Source organism: Quercus lobata, chromosome 2 (assembly GCF_001633185.2).
Source record: "Quercus lobata isolate SW786 chromosome 2, ValleyOak3.0 Primary Assembly, whole genome shotgun sequence".
Taxonomy (NCBI): domain Eukaryota; kingdom Viridiplantae; phylum Streptophyta; class Magnoliopsida; order Fagales; family Fagaceae; genus Quercus; species Quercus lobata.
Window position 1 is genome coordinate 98,656,647 of NC_044905.1, and position 8,452 is coordinate 98,665,098.

Below are 8,452 nucleotides of genomic sequence, written 5' to 3' on the forward strand. Positions count from 1 at the left end.
TTGATAAGATACGGAGAAAGGCACCTCAATTCTGGTTATCTGAGGACTAGAAATTGTACAAGCACTCATTTTCTAGACCATATTTACTTTGCATACACTCTAAGGCATCAGAACTACTCCTCGAAGAGTTACATAAGGGAATTTGTGGAAGCTACACAGGAGGTAGATCTTTGTCCCATAGAGCCATCACACAAGGTTATTGGTGGCCAAACATGCCAAAAAAGGCACATGAGTATGTAAAGAAGTGTGATCAATGTCAAAGATTTGCACCAAACATACACCAACCAAGAGGAGTCCTTAACCCCCTATCCAGCCCTTGGCCATTTGCTCAATGGGGCCTACATTGATCAGAGACGTAGACACCAAGAAGTTTGTCTGGAAAAACATTGTCACACGGTTTGGGGTCCCTCGTACCCTCATCTCGGACAATGGCCTTCAGTTTGATAGATTTGGCCTTTCGGACCATATACTTTGGGAAAATTAACACTTTTTGACATATATACATTTTCCCAATTGTCAAAGCATATCCCAAATTACACTTAACTCCTCGAATCATTGGCCTTAGGTAATTTAATGTTTTTGAATATTTATCCCAGTGTTGGATAGAATGAGGATTGCCTGCCCATTTATTCCTTACCAGATATAATATTTATTTCTATGAGATCTAGCCTTTCCTACAGAAGGTTCAATTCTCAGTACAAGTATAAGATAATCCTCTTTATTGTTGGCATGTGTTTAATTTACTTAGATTGTCAACAATGTGTTAACTTTTATTGAAGAAAGAGCTGCAAATATTCAATGGTGTATGTAGCATTGTTAAGCTTAAAAGCATATAAGATAAAGACACAGGGTGTAAAAAGAAAAGTCTTTTCATTGATTAAAAGAAAGATACATTACAAATGATGGCATAGGCCACAACAAAAGAAAATGACAGAAAGATTTAAAATAAAAAATAAAAAAAAATCCTACAACTAGGCCTTGGCTAGGTGAGAGTCCTCCTTGGTGTCAGTTGCCTTGAGTTTGGCACCTTCAGCATCCTTAGCCTTGGAGACCATGTCCTTGATTGTGAGAGTGTCCTCGGATTGGCTGACTTTGACTGGTGGTTGAACCTTCTCATCCTTCCCTGCCCTAACCGAAACCGCAGCATCAAGAGAAGAGTCTTGAATGATGAGAGGCTGCTCAAGAGGAGGCAAGGGAAGGGCAATAGAAGGAGGGGGCTCTACTGGGTCCTCTCAAATAACGTCAGGGAAGAAAATACTCCCAACACCCCTTAACTTGGAGTCCCTGCACACTCCTGCTACTTCCTCTGCCAGCCGTGTTTCTGTGTCCACCACCCTACGCTTATAGGCTGCGTTCTCCATAGCTTTAGAGGCTTCCCTGGCCACCTGAGCTGCATCTTTGACTTTCTGCAACTCAGCCTTGAGTTCTTGAACCAGTTGCTTCTGGGTGGCCAGGTCTATTTCAGTCAAGTGGAGCAGCTGATGTTGGTCCTCAGCCTGGGTCTGGACATTCTTTAAGCCAGCCTCAACACTCAGATGTGCCCTATCCACCTCCTTCAGCTTATTGGTCAGCTCCATTTGATCTTGCTTAAGGGTTCTGAGGGCCTTCTTAAGCTCAGCACGGGAGTAGGCCTCGGCCTTAACTTTATTATGGGCATTTTGGACCCATTCCTCGGCTACAAAAACTTGCTGGGTAACCTACACAAAAGTAGCAAAAGGGTCATAAAAAGAAAAAATTATAATAGTAACTAATAATATAAACGAAGGTACATCAAAACACTTAACTCAAAAAGGTGTTGGTTAACTTACCATAGCAAGGTCTCTCTTTAATAACATGAAGAGATCAGGCTGCCTTGTGCGCCTAGGAGCCTCCATGTCCTTAGGGAGGAAAAGAGGCTACTCTAAGGCCTTGACGAGAAAGGTGGCATGCCCTTTTTGCGACTCCCAAATTGTAGCGTCCCAGGGAATGAAGGCACCTGCCAGTTCTAGCCGAAGGCCCAAGTGCGCAGCCATTGGCACACCTCAGCCCCACCAAGTTCCTCCCTACTCTCCACAAAGGGAGCCCGTTTATCTTTAGCGTTTTTGGGCTACTTGGCCCCCTTTGTAGGAATCACCTCGCCCTCCTCCACCTCCGTTATTTCTTTTCTTTTTCAAGTCGGGACAAGGGAGCAGTCCGACTGTGGTTACAGGAAAAGGAGGAGGAGGGGGGAGATTGGTAGAAGTTTGGGACTTGGGGGCCTCCTTAGAGGATGACCCTTTGTTTCTCCCAGCAACAAGGTCTTTGAGGCTTCTCCTTTGATTTAAAGCCATTTCTTCTTCTTCTTCAGAGCTGGAATCCACCCGAGCAACTATTAATCTTGGAGAATAGGCTACAGAAAATCTATCAAAATCAGCCTCGGAGGCCGAGAGCTCCACTGGCCTTTCTAGCGCTTCTCCTTCTTCTTCGAGATGGAATTGGTCAATCTTGGCCTCGAGGGATAGGCGCGAAAAGGCTGTTTCCTCCCTCGGAGCGACTACTTCTCTGGGAGAACATTGGAGAGGCAACTCAACAAGTGGAAGGTCTCTTTGAGCCAAGAATCCAAGCACCGAGACGTCTATGCGAGCTAGTCTAGGGTCGTTAGCTCTTATGGCTTGGCCTATGTCCTGAAATACGCGTGACAGAGGCTCGTAATCTAATATCAGATGAACGGCCCACAGTTGTCTATCTTCGCTTATGAATATTTTAGATCTCAGCAGTTTGTTGAGTCTTGGAACGTTGACAAAGCTGAGTCTCGGAGTGACGTGAGTTTTATTTGAAAAACATCCGAGAAGGAAATTGTGGTCAGATCAGTGAAAGCTATTATCCGAAGAAGGCGAAGTGCTATGGGTGAGTAGAAAAAAAACTAAGAAGGCTAAAGTCCCTACCAAGGAACCTAATCCTAAGGTACTCCACCTGGCTTTCCCGCCCAAACAGGGCAGTGAAGATCGTGGTGCCACTCCCCGGAGGCAATCAGACAATCATCCTTCAAGCCCTTGTTAGACTTAGGAAGGCAGGATATTAATCTAATAGCATTGGACCGGGACTTAAGATAATATCCCGCGTTGGCAAGGGAATGGCACTCGTACATGTGAACGACATCATGCCATGTGAGCCCTAAATTCATCTGATCGTTCAGAGCATCTACGCTCCCTAAGACTCTAAACAGGTTTGGAGCGCACTGATGGGGGCATAACCTGTGGTTAAGTAGGTAGTCTCTGATTATCCTACCCATGGAAAATGTCATTCCTCCCTCTATGAAGGTGATCATTGGAATGACAACTTCACCCTCTTCTCTATTTGTAAGTATCTGGTCTGGGGCATAATATTGTAGGGCTACTCCTTGTGGAATATGGTACTTTGCCCTAAAACCCTCCATACCAGCCAGAGAATCTACTAGGTGCTTAAACCTACCCATTTAAACAAACTAAGGAAAAGTAAAAGAAGTTTTTTGAAAGAAAGAAGGCCGAGGAGGTTAGCCGAGGAGAAAAAGAAGAGTTTAAAGAAATAGAAACTTACGAGAACGAGTACTTGTGTTAGTCTCTGAAACCTTTAAAAAAAAATTTAAAAGATTTCTTAAGGAAAGGGTTTAGGAAGTTTAGTAACTTAGACAACTTTGTGAGTTTGAATGCTTGGAATCTCTGAAGAGCTGGAAGACTCGTGAAATGAAGGGAAAATGATTTCCCTCGAGGCTTTATATAGAAGGCGAAATTGAGTAGGAGTTATCCCGCTCAAAATTCCAGGAGAAAGATCAACCGTTGGATCTGCGCCTCATCGTTAGATCTAGGGAACAAAGCGCCGCCTGGAGCAATTAATGATGCTTTGCGGGCTCCGAAGTGTCAATGGCAATTATGGGGCGTGCAAAACGGCACTCCCACGTGTGACAATCAAAGGATCAAGTGGAGTTAACTCTTAAAAAATCAAAACCCCACTTTTCTCCTCGGATGAGAGAGAAAAAACCGGAGTTTTGAGGGGCTATTATAGGGTTAAGGGCTCAAATCATATATTGGGCCTTAGGCTTGGCCAAGAGCATGAGTGATCCGAGGACAAATGAATAGTAGAGGATGGTTCAGGCTTAGAATCTCATGAGTAAAGAACAAGTGGGAAGGTGGTCCGAGGAGGAATTTCTCCTCGAATATGATAAGTGCGGCTCAAATGTGTATTCCAATAATCAGGGTGACCTTTCAGGAAGCTCCAATGATAGGGATGTGCATCATGAACATACGAGAAGGATGGGAACTCAAAAATATCTAAAGGAAAGCTGCTACCACCGCATTGAATGCTTTGTAGCTAACTCTCTAACCGCATTAATGACGAAGTGATCTTTGAACAATATTTTTTTAGCCTTACAACCACCCCCAAAGATTTCTAGAGGAGGCTAATGAGACAAGGATCAACATGAGTAATCAACTGTACACGTGTAGGGCAAAGATGAAAGAATAGATGTAGTATAAATTAAAGCTACGTTTGGATTCGGCTGAAACTGAAACGTGCATCTACGTTTTTTTTTTTTTTTTTTTTTTTTCATGCGTTTTTGAGATTGCGGCTACTGTTCATGCACTGTTCAATGAACAGTAGCCGCAAAGTTAGACTTTTCAAACTTTTTTCAGCCAATCAGTGCATATCGTGTATTGTTCAAGGACCCACAAATTTCACTTTTCAGCAACTTTTTCATTAAAAATGGGTCCCACGGTACTATTTACACATTTAAAAATTATTTTGCTACAGTTTTTTTCAGTTTTCAGCTGTATCCAAACGGACCCTAAGGTGGAAACCCCAATAGTGAGTGATCGGGAAATTGAGAGAAAAAACACTGTAGCAATCAAAATTACATTTGTAACATGTTCAATTGATTTATATTAGAACTTACCTCCTTGGATCGTGTCAAGAGTGAATTTATTCAGATCAATCCTTCTTGTTTGTGCTTGATCATCTTTTAAACCCATGCTAGCTGTTATCCAACTTATTTGGGCTTAGTTCTTTAACCCAGTTTTTACAAATTTATTGTACTGGACTAACATCCCTTTACAACTTGGGCTTGGGCTCAAAATCGTGCCCCTACAAACTTAAATATATGACATTTTAAGAAAATAAAATAATTAAAAATGTGATATTTTAAGAAAATAATAATAATAAAATTAATGGATATATAAGGCAATGATCCTCGTTCTTTGTGTAAGTTGTACCGCATATTCTATCATTTGAGCTACATCCCCTTTTAATATAAAAATATTAACTTTTGTCCATTGTAATTATAAGTTGTTTAGTATTTCAATCTTGTAAAGGTTGATAATAATAATAATAATCATCATCATCAATCTTTTTCTTCTTCTTGTGAGAGGATGTAATAATAAATATCATTTGAATGGTCAATGGTATAAATTTTAGTAATTTTTACTACGATTCATAATTATTCTAATATATGTTTGGTACATCTTATTTTTTCAGCCTTTTTGTAATTGGGTTGTTTAAAAATGTTGTATCTAAAAAAAGTGAACTTTATAAAAAGTTATATTTTGAAAAAGTGTGGTTTCAAAATATGATGCCAAACAAGTAATATATATATATATATATATATATATTTTAAAGCAATATGACTACTACAAAGGATGTCATTACCATTAGGTTACTACTAAAACCCTTAAATAGGCACTATGTATTATAGAAGTTTCTATCTTTGCCCTTTTTTTTCGACTTGAGTGATTGCCTATTACAAATGGGGTGTAATAAAAGTTCCAATATATATATATATATATATATCTCCAAAGTTCCAAACAATGGGGCTTTGGTTCTTTAGTTGTTTTTGTTGTCTTAAGGCTACTTGTTATGTCATTATACTGAGTGACAAGTATTCTTTATATGTGATAAGGATAATTTGTTATATTGTTGGCTATTCTATTTTATGGGCAATTTTCTTTTCGTATTTTCCCATCAATAATTATCAAAGTTATACATGCATCATCCAGTGGGTATTGGACTCGTGCTCACGCACCTCATACGTATTTTTCGGGAAATACCAATTGAGCTATGTAACCTTTTAATGGCCAGGTTTGGGGGCAAAAATGGCCCATTACCATCAATTTTGGAAATAATTTGCTCAGAAACACTGTTTCCGAACTATATAGCAATCTACCACTTTTTCGGGCCTATAGCGGCGTTTTCCTGAAAAAAAATTTTATAAGTCCCATAACAGTTTCAAGGGGCCCTATAGTGGCGTTTTTAAGTCCTATAGTGACGTTTTTGGGCCCTATAGTGGCGTTTTCCTGCAAAATTTTTTTGTAAGTCCCATAACAGTTTCAAGGGGCCCTATAGTGGCGTTTTTAAGCCCTATAGTGACGTTTTTGGGCCCTATAGCGGCGTTTTCCTGCAAAAAAATTTTTATAAGTCCCCATAACAGGTTCAAGGGGCCCTATAGTGGCGTTTTTTTAAGCCCTATAGTGACGTTTTCGGGCCCTATAGCGGCGTTTTCGGAAAAAGTGGTATTTCCCTAATTATTTCCGAAACAGTGCTCTGTTGCTAAATATTTCAAAAATTAATGCTAATGGGCCATTTTTGCCCAGGTTTGGGTGATAAAGGTTTCCCCACTCCCTTTCTCTTATCCACCCCACCCTTAAAGATTGGTTTATGGTTTGTGGGTAATTTTCTTTGTCTTTTGCCTTTTATAATTATCAAAGTTTACTAGTCTTTCTGATGATGACATTTGTCAGCAGTTTAAAATTTTTTCTGGCTGCTATAGTTACTCTATGTAGATGGTACTTTTATTAGTGGCATAGAAATTCTTGGGACAATGCAATCATGTGGGAAAACAGTGTTCATTAGTACCAGCTCAACACATATTGTGGCCTAAGACAAAATTTAGAGTGAGGCATTTTACGTAGAGTTATTAGTTTTCTTTCCAATATTCCCATCAATAATTATCAAAGTTATACATGCACCATCCGGTGGGTATTGGACTTGTGGTCACGCACCTCATACTTATTTTTGGAGAAATACCATTTGAGCCATATACCCTATTAATGGCCAGGTTTGGATGATAAAGGTTTCCCCCACTCCCTTTCTCTTTTCCACCCCACCCTTAAAGATTGGTTTATGGTTTGTGGGTAATTTTCTTTGTCTTTTTCCTTTTATAATTATCAAAGTTTACTAGTCTTTCTGATGATGACATTTGTCAGCAGTTTAAAATTTTTTCAGGCTGCTGTAGTTACTCTATGTAGATGGTACTTTTATTAGTGGCATAGAAATTCTTGGGACAATGCAATCATGTGGGAAAACGGTGTTCATTAGTACCAGCTCAACACAATTTGAGTCTGTTTGGATACAACTTATTTTTGCTTTGAAAACTGAAAACACTGTAGCAAAATAATTTTTAAATATGTAAAAAAGTATTGTTAACTCTTTTTTTTACTGTTCATATGTCTTGGTGCATTGTTCATAAAACAGCCACTGATCTAAAAAAAAAAGAAATAAAAAAGACAAACGTGGGTTTGGAAACGCGGATCCAAACCCACACAAAGGTTTCCCCATTCCCTTTCTCCTATACACCCCACCCTTAAAGATTGGTTTATGGTTTGTGGGAAATTTTCTTTGTCTTTTCCCTTTTATAATTATCAAAGTTTACTAGTCTTTCTGATGATGACATTTGCCAGAAGTTTAAAAATTTTTCAGGCTGCTCTAGTTACCCTAGGTGGATGGTACTTTTATTGGTGGCATAGAAATTCTTGGGACAATGCAATCATGCAGGAAACTAGTGTTTATTAGTACCGGCTCAACACATTTTGTGGCCTAAGACAAAATTTAAAATGAGGCATTTCACATAGAGTTATTAGTTTTCTTTCCAATATTCCAATGGTGGTACTATTGTTGAACACTTCTTTGTAAAAAGTCATCAATTTGATATATATATATATATATATATTAACAAATTTAGTCTCAATTGAATTGGTTTCTTTGTATTAATATTACTATAATCATGCCAAAATTTTGCAATATTAACCATGTTATTGGCATGTTATGTCTTTCATGCAAAATATGGCAACATTTTTTATGACGGATTTTCATATGCACATAGTATTTTAAATTTATAATAAAATTTTCAAAAACTTGTAAATTCCAAACGATGTCATTCTTACTAAATTCAGCTTATTCTTTTCTTACCTCGCTCGATTAGATGACCAAAAGGCACAATTGATTTTCATCGCTTCTTAAAGCTTCAATAACCACTTTAGAATCTCCCTCAATAATAATGGAGGGCAAACCAATTTCATGAGCAAGAATGAGTTTTAACAGCAGCTATTGTTTCCACATTAGCTACCAAAAGGGGGAGAGCAATTTCTTCAAAAATTGAAACTAAGGAAAATCCCATGATTTTTATGTAAAGACAAGTTTCTTTTAAAAAGAATTTGCTTGTTCAAAAGATTTTTTATTCGGAATTTCCCAT